At 40.9% G+C, this 12,581-nt stretch overlaps 1 pseudogene; it reads left to right on the forward strand.

Annotated features, from left to right (window-relative positions):
• The first annotated feature begins 2,473 nt into the window (after positions 1-2,473).
• Positions 2,474-5,351, forward strand: LOC133723297 (protein WUSCHEL-like; annotated as a pseudogene).
• Positions 5,352-12,581: the final 7,230 nt, after the last annotated feature.

Genomic DNA, 12,581 nt, shown 5'->3' on the forward strand with positions numbered 1-12,581 from the left:
TTGCTGCAACTTTAGCATCTAAAACCGCATTGGTTTTAATCATGTTTTAAAAAAACATCAAGCCACTACGTTGGCCCTGCGGTTGTAGGGAAAGGTGCAATGCCATCTCTTCACCGCCACGAACTAGCGAAGACAGAGCTTCGAAACCTTTTGGGACAGCGGCGGCTGGAGCCTGAAGAACTCCCCAGGATCTGGGAACCCATTGTGTTCCTTCGTCGAGAGCGTGCAGTCAATCCAACTCAGCTCGACACTATAGAGAAGCTGTTGAAAGACCTTGACGTGGCCCGCGCTTGCCAATCTGCCGTGGAGGCTCGAGCTCGTGCGGCCCGCGTGGTACGGAATAACCTCGCTAGTCAAATGGAGACTCTTCGCGGCACCTTGAATGATCGGGCCACTCGCATGGGGGAGATAAGGCTCCAGAAGTTAGATTTAGAAGCCCATATCCGACATCTCCAAGCTTGTTTGGCCCATGTGAACAACGAGCTCAGCGCGGAGGAAGCCCAACTGGACGCTCCCTTAGCTGCCTCCGAAGAATTGACTCGCCGCTTCGCATTAACTAACTGTTGAAAACGGTTGTGAGAAGATAATATTGAAAATGGAACAGTTACCTCCTCGAAAACCGTTCGATTCCCCCACGCTCCAATAATCCCTTCTTTTCCGAGATTTAGGGCAACTTTAATCAATATTTACTAACACTTAGTTTGACTCTTCGACTGTCCATCCAAGGGTGGAGATTTGTGTGCCCTGTTCCTATAAATAGGTGCATTCTGGGGATGGGAATGTTCACGCCAAAAACCTTCCTCTGAGTTTCAAATCCTCAACAATGGCCTTTCAATCTTTGCTTCTCTTTCTCCTTCTTCACAAACTTTCGCCTCATGAAACCATTCTCAGCCTCTAGACTTTAGGCCTTATGGCGAAATCTCAAGCCTGGACTAGGCCTTATGGCTTAATCTCAGGCAACCACGTGTTTTTTACCTTTGATAGCCTGGATGGAATGTATAGGCTTTCAGGGGAAAAGAAGCATGGGGAGCTCCATTAGTGTGGGATCTCCTGGTCATGCGAGATCATCTTTGTTGGAATCCCACACGTGGAGCGAAACGGGGAAGGGAGGAAGGCCACTTTGTGGTTCGTCTTTCCTCCTCTGTTGCCTTCCTTCTGGACCCGGCCCGTGTTGTGCCCTCCAGATGGAAGGGGCTTTGGTTATCACCTCCTTCTCCCCCTCTCTCTTCTTGACAGAATCTTGGAGGGATGGACTCTTTGAAGGAATGGATTCAAGCTACAGAATGGTTGTTCCCATACTTCACGTCCAACTAATGGTGGTTACCAAGGCTAAAGCGGGTGCAGAGACTCAAGCCGATATTTGGTTCCTTTACTCTCTGCTCCTCTAGGAGATAATGGTGCGGCTCAACCTGACGTTGGATTCCAAAGCTGCTTCCAATTGAGGGGGCTTGGAGGCTCCATTTTCTTTCACTGGAGTCTCCCCTTCTCATGGATAATGGTGTTGGCCAAGCCTATGTTGGATTCCTTTGCCGCTTCTATTTGAAGGGGGCGCGGGGGCTCTGTTCCTCTTCTTTTTCCTTCCCTAAAGTCTGCCCCTCCTTGGGATAATGGTTGGTTCCTCAACTGCTTCCGTTTGAAGAAAGATTTAGAAGATATCTGAAGATTCCTGTTTTGTATTTTAGCCACTTTTGGCTTTGTAATGAATGTACTACTTTTGGCTGCAAAGCCACTTTATGAATACAATAATATTTTCTTATCCTGATATTTAAATATCTGTGAGAAGCCAATAATTGTGTCTCGCAAGGCCCCAAATATAGGCCCCCATAGTTGTATATTAAAAATAATATGAACTTTTAAAATATGCTCCGCGTCAAAAGGAGCCTCGCGGCGAGGGTTTTGAGAAAATATTTATCTTTTGGATCCACTTCCTGGCCCTAACTCAAAAATTCTTGGTTTTATCTTCTTAATGAGTTTTTAACTTCGCATTAACTAACTGTTGAAAACTCCACCGTGAGAAGATAATATTGAAAATGGAACAGTTACCTCCTCGAAAACCGTTCGGTTCCCCCACGCGCCAATAATCCCTTCTTTTCCGAAATTTAGAGCAATTTAATCAAGATTTACTGACACTTAGTTTGACTCTTCAACTGTCCATCCAAGGGTGGAGATTTGCATGACCTGTTCCTATAAATAGGTGCATTCTGTGGATGGGAACGTTCACGCAAAAAACCTTCCTCTGAGTTTCAGATCCTAAACAATACCCTTCCTTCCTCTTTCTTTTGTCCCTTCCCTTTTTACGGACACCTCTCTGTCAACTTCACAACTCTCACATGCCTATATCTCCCTCCACATTATAAACCCAAATCCCCAATCCCAAAACCATTTCATCAACTACAATATTTCTAATAGCAATCTTTCTTAATTACTCATCATCACCACTCTTCAATTTTCGCATTCTCTCAACCCATCACCAATGGAACCACAAACCCAACAACCAACCGAGGATGGAGGAAGCAACAAAGCAGCCAAGAGTAGTGCTAACAGGCTTTCCAGGCAGAGCAGTACCAGGTGGACTCCCACTACAGATCATATAAGAATCCTCAAGGAGCTTTACTACAAAAAGGAAGTTAGGTCCCCAACTGTAGAGCAGATTCAGAGGATCTGTCTCCAGCTGAAACGGTACGGAAAGAAATCGAGGGCAAAAACGTCTTTTATTGGTTCGGGAACCACAGGGCTTTGGAGAAGCAGAAGAAGAGGTTCACTTCGGATGTTCATGTGCCCATGCAAAGATCAGGGCTTGATGGTAATGGTAATGGTACCAATTGGAAACCTGAGGATCAGTATATTAACATGAACAACAAGTACTCTAACATTTGTCAAGGGGTTTCTTCTGCATCTGTTTTTGCTTCTTCAGCTGGTGTGATTGCTTTTAATGGGCAGATGGGGAACTATGGTGGTTATGGATCTATGAACATGGAGAAGAGTTTTAGGGATTGTTCAATCTCAGCTGGAGAGGGAACTAGTTCTACTGGTGTTGGTGGATCCATTAGTCACAATTTTAGGTCATGGGTTGGCTGCAGTGTTGACCCATATTCCTCCTCATCCTACACTACTAGTACTAGTACTACTTTCTTTGACATGAATGAAGAACAAACTTTCATGGAACAACGAGTAGAAGATCACCAGGAGATTGAAACCCTTCCACTGTTTACCATGCACGGTGGGGACATCTTTGGCAACATGAAGACTACTTCCGAGGGAGGTGGCGGCTATGGCTACTACTCCGGTGGCTGGGGCGGCTACAATGGTGGCTCTCGCACTTCCTTTGAGCTCAGCCTCAACTTCTACGGCTCGACCCTATTTTCCCGCGAAGGTGTTTTCTCTTCGAAAGAAGAGATAAAGCTCAAAAAAATTTCCGGAGCCGCTGACTCGGCTTAGTATAGTGTAGTGTTGCCCCCTAGTGTTGCTAGGCATAGCGAAGAAATGATTATGGGACTCAAAAACAGGCCTTCATGAATGGGCTTCGCGAGTGTAGGAACACTGGAATTTCCCCCCATGTCTTATGCGAAGAAACAGTCTACGACTCCTTCGAGCCCCATGTCTTACGCGAAGAAACCGGCTAATAAATTAATCTCTAAAAATATCTCGGCCACAAATCAAGATATAGTAAGTTCTTGATACTTTTCGCGGGGTCATTACGCTCGGAATTCACCTCTTGTCTGCACTCCATTTGCAGACTTCATGCAACTACTTTTTGTGGTGGATCTTTTGCGAAGCTTAGGAGGCGGATTTCGTTGTGCTCCAAAGTGTTTCGCTTAACTATTTCTGTGACGCCTGTGGGCCTTTGGGATGCTTCGCGAACAAACAGTAGAGGCCTCTAAAATGATAGCTTCTCCAGAAATTCTTTGAGGAGAAATCTTCTCAAGATATATCAGAGTAAGGAGAAATCTTCTCAAGGTAGATCCGAGTGAGGAGGAATCTTCTCAAGGCAGATCCGAGTAAGGAGGAATCTCTTTGAGCTTGGTGAAAATATTCCTCGAGAAGACTTTGCTGGCTTTTTGGATCGACTCCGCCTCAGTGTTTAGACTCCTCAGTAATTTTTGGATCGCACTAATGGAATCATGGTGGGTTTAAATGATGAATTGAATAAGTAGCTGAATTCAATAAAACATTGTGAATCAAGGTTTAGACATGCGGCCCAAGTATAGTCGCCTAGACACAAATTTTCTTTCAAATCCTTTGGACAACCTTACTGAAATAGCCAGGTAGGGGAGCGCGAATAAGAGAGGCAGAATCCATTTTGGCATGAACTACTCCCACATAGTGGTTTAGGACCATTTGAACGCACTTCTGGATTCAAGAACCTGCCATGAACATTGTCCCCTTTCTAGACATCATTTCACATAGGCTATACTTACTAAGATGAGAGATGTCATAAGTGTGAAGACAGTTCAACAAGTGTTAATAAAAGCCGCCCTTAACCTTAAGGGACCTGAACTAGGCACCAATAAGGAGTTTAGGCCAATATTAACAAAAGAGACTTCACCTATTCCGTTATGATTCACAACCCCTTACCAACCTCAACTTCTTAATAGTGGTGTGATTTACATGGAGATTTATCAATCCTCGGCAACGGCGCCAGAAATAAATAAGTGTTTCCACCATTCGCCGCCTCTACAATATCACTGGGGAGGCCATCTATGCTTCACACCCAAGCTCCGATGTATCAAAATTTGTAGGGTAAAAATCCCTCCTGTGAGAGCTTGTAGGAAAAGAACAAAGATACTTCGCGTTGAAGAATTTGGAGGAATTTGGCTCGTGAGAGGGGTAATCTTGCCCCCCAAGTATCCTTGTTGGTTGGCGAAGCATGACCTTCAATTGCAATTTTGGAGATGATGGTGTACCAAGATCGGCTTTGTCACCAACGACTATGTCATAGACCATGGTCTTTGTAGAATTAGCCACAGATTGGCCATTATAGACGACCACTTGCTGGTCTAAATTCTCCATATCAAGAGCTTCAAAGGACTTGTACTCCTGCATATGATTTTTGGAACCAATAATCAAATTATAATTATCATCATACTCATCATATATTGGCTCCGCATCGAGATCATATTCAGAGTCACCAAAGAGTGGTGAATCGATCTCTTCTTCAAAAATAGGCATATCAAATATTTGTTTGCCTCTATTTTCCTTCCAGGCATCGTATTGAGACGCCTCTATGGACTGTTTAGTATCATAAACAAATTTCTTTTGCAGGAAATTTAGAGTTTGATAATTGTATACAAGAATTAACTTGTATTGATGATACTCGAATTTACATTCGTGAAGGACAAATTGGCCACTAGAATAATTACTTTGGCCATTCTTGCAACGTGGGCTGCAGATGTGTCTCCCCCATATGTTAAAGCCACCGCTTGGCCTTGAAGAATATATGAAGAACTTCAAGTTCAATTGATTAATAAAGCCACAGATTGGCTTCTGTAGACCACAACTTAATTGATAATTAAGTTGGCCATGGCTTAATTGATTAACTCCACCATGACGTCCAGCATGGCCAAGGCTAAATTGATGATAGTAAGGTGGGCCCTGCCCTTGACCCTTTGCATGATCATGATGACGTCCAGCCACCATATTCCATCTTGATTGATAATTGAGTGGGTCATGTTGACCATGCTCTTGACCCTTTGCATGGTCATGATGACGTCCAATAGCAGAGTCACAATTGAATTGATCATGAACTTGCTTCTTTTGATCAAATGGATGAACATGGGCCATATCTTGCCCCCCCCCCCCCCCCCATGCATCTAACCAGTAGCCACGTATTTGGCTTGATTAGTGGAGAAATCAGCTATTTGTTCAGAGACAATTTTCTTGTCAGAAGAACAATCTTGTTGATCCTCTTCTCCATATGCAGCCTCTGTGCAAGGCTGTGATTTACCAGTGGGCAAGCTGATTTCTTCTTCTGCAACAGACTGATCTAGAGAAGGTTTTCACCTTTAGATTGATCGGCTCTTATAGGCAATTCAATCTCGGAAACATCCTTTTTACACTTAAACTTGCTGAAGATCGAGAAACTCGCTGCGGATATTTTGTGAGAAGTAACCTGTTTGTCCTCGCCAATGACGATCACAAAGAGTTGATCATATAGCGCCTTGCTTTGCTGCGCGTTCCACCAAATTTGGCAGTCAATACTTGCAAGCTCCCTTTCTATCTCTTTTCCATATCTTTCGCTATTGCCCTCCAGTATTATGACCTTTTCTTCGAAACTTGCATAATCTAGGATGGGAAGCGGAGCGAGCTTGTCAGCCTCAATGGTGCTATTGACCATCTTTTCACTTTAGGAATTTCCTTTGGTAAAGATTTTCCCCTGGCATCCCAATGATGGTGAATACAAAAAGACTCTGGTGTAGTCCCACCGGGCGTGCCAAAATGTTTGGCTCCAGTTTTTCTTGAGCTAGTCAACAGTCTCTTTTCTTGTGTGGGTGTGCCAGCACCGTTCAGGTGCGGTCGTCGGGGTGTCCCTTGACCTGACTTCTTTAGAGCGATTGTGGACGAGGAGAGCACCAACCTCGTCGTGGGATTCTTTATGCCTCGTGGTGAGGACTTTTGCTAATCTTCTTCAAAATCACACAATCGATACTCGACGTCGTAGATCGAGCAAAGCGAAAATCACTAGGAAGTGGGGAGAACTTGCTAAAGCGTGACTTTAGCTTAGCTGGTTTGCGAGGGCGTTACCCTTGCTTGGCTGGTTCCGTAACCGTTGTGGTCGCGGTACTACAGTCGGCTCCCGAGGAGACTAGGACTGAAGCACGTTGACAGAGGTTTTGGTGGCACTGACAGTCGGCTCCTGAGGATTCTGGGACTGAAGTGTGGTCACTGGTAAGAGAAGGAGAGGGGTTGCTCTGGAGAGGCTTGGATAATCTTAGAGATTAATTGATGAATTGTGTGTGTCTTGTTACTTCGTCGTAGCCTCTATATATAGGCTACCAAGCCATAGTGGTTGGCCTTAAACAAATCATGATGGGTTAAGCACTAATAGAATTATGGAGCACTAATGGAATTATGGTAGGTTTAATGGAATTATGGTAGATTTAATGGAAATATGGTAGGTTTTCCAATTAAGCACTAATGGAATAATGATAGGTTTTCCAATGTTGGCCACCATGAAATGTAGTTGAATGCTTCCCCACGTGTATGCCATATTCCTTAATTGAATGGAGTATGAATATTCGCATGGGCGTGCCTTTTCTTGTAGCTTGCATAATCTTCCATAATTCTGCAGGTAGGCTTTATTTAACCTCGAAATAATATATTTCAAACTTGTCGACAATATATAACTTGAGCCACTGACATTGGTTCAATTTCTCCAAGACACGCCTTGTTAGGCCAAAATGCTCATTTTTGGTTCAAAGACCAAGTACATACTGATGCCCTAAAACAAAAATCACAATATAAACTCGCTCCGCAGAGTCATATATTACACATGTTTACGTATTAAATTGCCACAGCAAAATAAACGTAAAAGCTCCTCAGAGTCTATAACATAGCGAAAGTCATAATCACGGCAAAGCCAATATAATTTGCTTCCTACCCACTGCTGCCACAAGCTACTTCAGCTTCAGCTACGATCACTCTGACCTGCAGGATTAACCCCTACATTGTGGAATATTGCAAATACGATCACTCTGAAAGCTCATATGAGTAACTCAAAATCCTAAATAAATTAACTCACACTAACAACTCAAGTCCCTACTAGACAATGAAAGAAAGAACACTCTCGAGGCTCTCTCTTTTAACATGTACTTATGAGTCTTAAGTAATTTCTACATTACCCCCATAAGATACCACTAAACTCGTACTCATGAGTCCCTAAGTAATCCCGACATTACCTCCATGAGATACCATCAACAACTCGTATATATGAGTCTCCAGTAATCTCGTCATTACCCTCATAAAATACGATAAAAACTGGCAGACAGACTAGAGCTCTAACTGATTTCAACCAACAACTCGGCGCAAGAGCATGGTTCACGATAACCAGTAACCAACAACCCCTAAGAGCATGGTTCACTGCTATCAGCAACCAACAACCCCTCAGGGCATGGTTCACTGATAGTATGCCATGATCACATTCGTGACCCACTGATCTCCACAGATCAGAACATTTAAAAGAAAACACGCTAGTCTTAAAAATGTTACTCGAATCTAAATAAAAAATTCTCCCCTAATTGAACCTTATCAATTACTCTTGGTACCAAAGACCACACCTAAATTATGTCGCCCCTGACCTAAAAAGGTTCTACAAAATCATAATACTTTTCAACAATATAACTCAACACATAATCCACAATATATTGCTTTTCTGAAAAGTATAAACCCGAATCCAATATATGAACAAAATCATAATACTTTTCAACAATATATCTCAACCCATAATCCCTAAATCCTAAACCCTAAATCATGCATATTGTTTCACCAATACAAATCCTCCAATAAATATATATTTCACTTAAATATATATATATATATATACATAGACATTCACGCAGGAATGCCTATTAATACTAACTATAGTTTGCAGTAAAATAAATAATCCTTAAATCCATAAAAGTACTTTGTTCGTAAATGAACAACGTGAGATTACTCACCTCTAATCCAGCTGCGTCTTCTATCAATCCAAATCATAAATCCAAAACGCTCGTCAACTCGAAACCGTCAAGTACCTAATCCAGTATGGTCTTAACTTGGTAAACAATTCATAAAACACACTTAAATGACGATCCAACGGTCGGATTCTAAATTAAACGATGATCCAATGGTAGGATCCTCACGAATCGCCCTTAGGATCATCCTATCAAAATTATTCAAAGATCAACGGTCGGATCTTCCCGGATTACCTTTATAAACATTTCCCAAAAATTATACAAAAATGCGACGGTCGGATCCTCACCGATCGCCTTTTGAATAGTCATTTCTCAATTATATGAAGATCTAACGATCGGATCTTCATCCGTGACCACACAAAGTCATCGGAACAGTTCTACGATCAACATATCAAAATTTGAAGTAAATCTGACGGTCGGATCCTCACGGATCACAAACCAAAGATAACGCGTAAAACCGTAAATCTAGCATGCATCAACTTTTTCCAAAATGATCTTATAATATATCAAAATGATCGTATGAACGCGTAGATGCAGAAACTGAAAACAGAACCCAAATCTGGTGGCTTTCTCCGGGTACCTCACACAGAATGCTATACCGTCTGGGGTACCGATGCACCTCCTAAATCCTGTACCAAGAACACACGCTTAGAGGGGTAAACCGTACCGGACGGTTTACACCTCTCCGATGCTTGAGTGAGAAGCTAATATAGATGTATAGTAAGTAAATAGTAGACAAAGGAGTTATTACCCGTAAAAGGTGGTTGTGCTAATGCCTTTATACTCGAGCATGTGAAGGAAGTCTCCCCCATCTTCGATGTGGGACACTAGCTGTTCTTCTGATGCCATATCAGTCTTCCTGTGTGTAAATAGTTGGGCTGTGCTGGCCTTGCCCAGGGCCCTGGGTGCCCGGGGTGGCATCCCAAATGAGCCCCGCCATGGTGGGTCGTGAACCCGGCCCATGGCATAGTACATGGGAGTACCGATGGGCCCAGCCGATAGTGCCAAACTTAGTTGAGACTTCTCTGGTATGTACAGTCACCAACTACAAACATGTTCATATTAAAGAGATGAGCAACTTTCATACCTGGAGCTAAGCGAGAATCGGTCTAGCAATCTCTCACCACTTTGCCTCTCGACTTCTTCCTCCTAAAAGCCCAGCTTCAAATGCAATCTCTCACTCTAGGCTCTACTCTTCCTCCATTACCGTGCCTGACCATTTCTCTGATATACCAGCATGAATTTCTGGTAGATTTCTTATATGAATCATATATGAATCATATAGTGAAAATGCTAGATTTCTAATTCAATTTTGAAGATCTAGTTTTATATGGGTTGAAATTTTCCCAACATGTGGAGTCTGGAGAAGGGCAACCAGCGCAGCCATAGACAGTGGCTGATTCAGAAATCATTCTCAGGTAAGGCAAGATTATTAATAGACTTCTTTTCAATTGGTTTTCAAAGAAAATTTTCTTATATTTTAATTGGAGTTATAAACTCTTAAATATGTAGCAATTACATACATGAAGATTGAAGCACAAATAAATATCACTTACTAAAGAAAAATTATGAAAAAACAAAAAAACAAAAAGAAAAATTATAAAGGGGCAAAGAGAGAAGTATGCTTTGTAGTTTATAAAAGTATAATATTATGTTATCTTAAAAAGAAAAAAGTTTAAGCAAAAAATATTTAAAGAAATACGCAATTCTCTAAACCTAGTGTAGAATAGTGATGCTATGCCAAGAATGCTATGTTAAATCTTTGACAACTATTATCTATACTATACTTAAGAGAAGAGGGCTTGCTCACCATAACTGAAATTTTCTACTTTTATACCCCTAAAATATTAAATAACTTTATATATCTTTCTAATTATCAGAGATAAAAATGTCAAAACTTAAACATATAATTAATAAGAAAATTTATTATTTTCATAAACTAATCACCCACTTCTAGACCGGTGACCACCCACTTCTCCACACCCATAGGGTGTGAATAGTTTCTAGTGTTATTTTTATTTAATTGTATTTAAATCTAGTTATGACTCTTAGCCCTAATTAAAGATTTCAAACTACCAAGCGGCGTCTTTATTGCAGAGAAGAAACAGAAAGGATGTGCAGGGTATCGTCCCCAACCCTCTTGCCCTTTCCTTTAGAAAATAATTCTGCATAACCTAAGACCAAAGAGACTTCCATAGCTTACCTTAAGTTTCGAGGTTAGTCAACTGCCTAGACTTGACCCCCCCCCCCCCCCCCCAAATAAAAAATTAATAAAATAAAAAAATCCATCCCTGGACATGGATAAGAGATTGCCATCTCTCTTTCTATACCCGTCGATCCTGTAATTGTTTGGTCCGGGAGACTTTGTTCTTTTTTTTTTTTAGAATGACTTTTGTTCTTTTTATTTGATCTGGGTTGAAGAATATTGGTACGCCTGAATTAAGCGCACAAAATTACCCTGCAGAAGACAATTGTTAGTATAGGATAAACAGGGATCGTTCAGTCCGGGGATTGAGGGTACTTTCACAAATTACGTTAATTGAAATAAGACTTATCAAAAACTAAAGAAACAAAATAGAAAATAAAATTGACGCAAAAACTAAATGAAAGGGGGGGGGGGTTACGATTTTAAGAACGCAGATAATAATAAAAGAAAGAAAACGTTACAATTTTTAGGAATTCTAAATCAGATGTATGGACGTTGAGAACTTCGTAATCCACCTCTAGTTATGATCAGAGAAAGACAATTTAACCTAATCTTGAATTACTAAGGCATGTGAATGAAACCAATCAAGAACTTTAGGATCGCCGCTAAAGCCTTATTTTTCCCAAAATTATTTAGAACCGTGAACGCACTACATCCTAAGCTTGTTATATGCAATCAAGGTGTAGAACGCTACCCTATCAAATTAACTCATTAAGCACACATAAACACATTAAGCTCTTTGGAAAGATTGATTTTAGAGTACAAAACTAGTGAGGAACTCCATCCTAGCATGTATTCTATTTGTTTGATTTCACCTAACATGTAAGCTTTACTACTTTAGTGTTTTAAGACCGTGAACGCACTGCACCTTAAAACTAGCTCCAATTACATGCTCATATTTTAGGTGATCAATCTAAGACATAAACATATAAAATATTTTATAAAACAAAACCAAACAAAGCATTCACAAAACCTTGTAATCGAAAAAGAGATTCAAAAGCTAAAAATCCATCACATAACTAGGATTTCATACTAGTTCTCAACAAAGAAAATTACTCACTCATAGTTTGGAAATCCAAAAACATATACATATTGAAATTGAAAAGTACATAAGGAATAAACCGTAGAGGGTAGTAGATATCACAATCTCACTTTGATTATTCTTCAAGAAAGCTTGAGGCGTCTTCAAAGCAGGAGTATGACAGGATGCTGGAAGATGATTTGATGGAAGATGGAGGCTACGGCTTCTCCTTGGAGTAGGGTGTAAAACCATATACATGCTCACAACATATGCACAACAATCATAAAAGGGATCAAGGCTTACCTTCAGCAATTACTGGCATGGATTCCATTTTATGCAGCTGCTAAACACGATCACTGAATATGGCCTTCTGTTAATTACCAACTTGCTTCTCAATGGACAGAACAATATACAAAAACGTCGGTAGTAATCAGGGACCAATTCATCTATATATATAGGAGACTTAAACCTCAAGAAGCTTCCCATTAAAGCTATCCATATCGGTTTAGGTTTCCTAGTTAGATTCTTAATGTAACACTTCATTGTAGTCTTTCTTGCAGACTAAGAATAGGATTACTTACCTTAATGAATAGATACACTCTTCCATTAAGTTACAAGTATTGATTTACAGTTTGTATCCATGTTAAACTAGGTTTGACATTTAGCTAATCATCAATTACTTTAT

The sequence above is a fragment of the Rosa rugosa genome, chromosome 7 (assembly GCF_958449725.1).
Source record: "Rosa rugosa chromosome 7, drRosRugo1.1, whole genome shotgun sequence".
In the NCBI taxonomy this organism is placed as follows: domain Eukaryota; kingdom Viridiplantae; phylum Streptophyta; class Magnoliopsida; order Rosales; family Rosaceae; genus Rosa; species Rosa rugosa.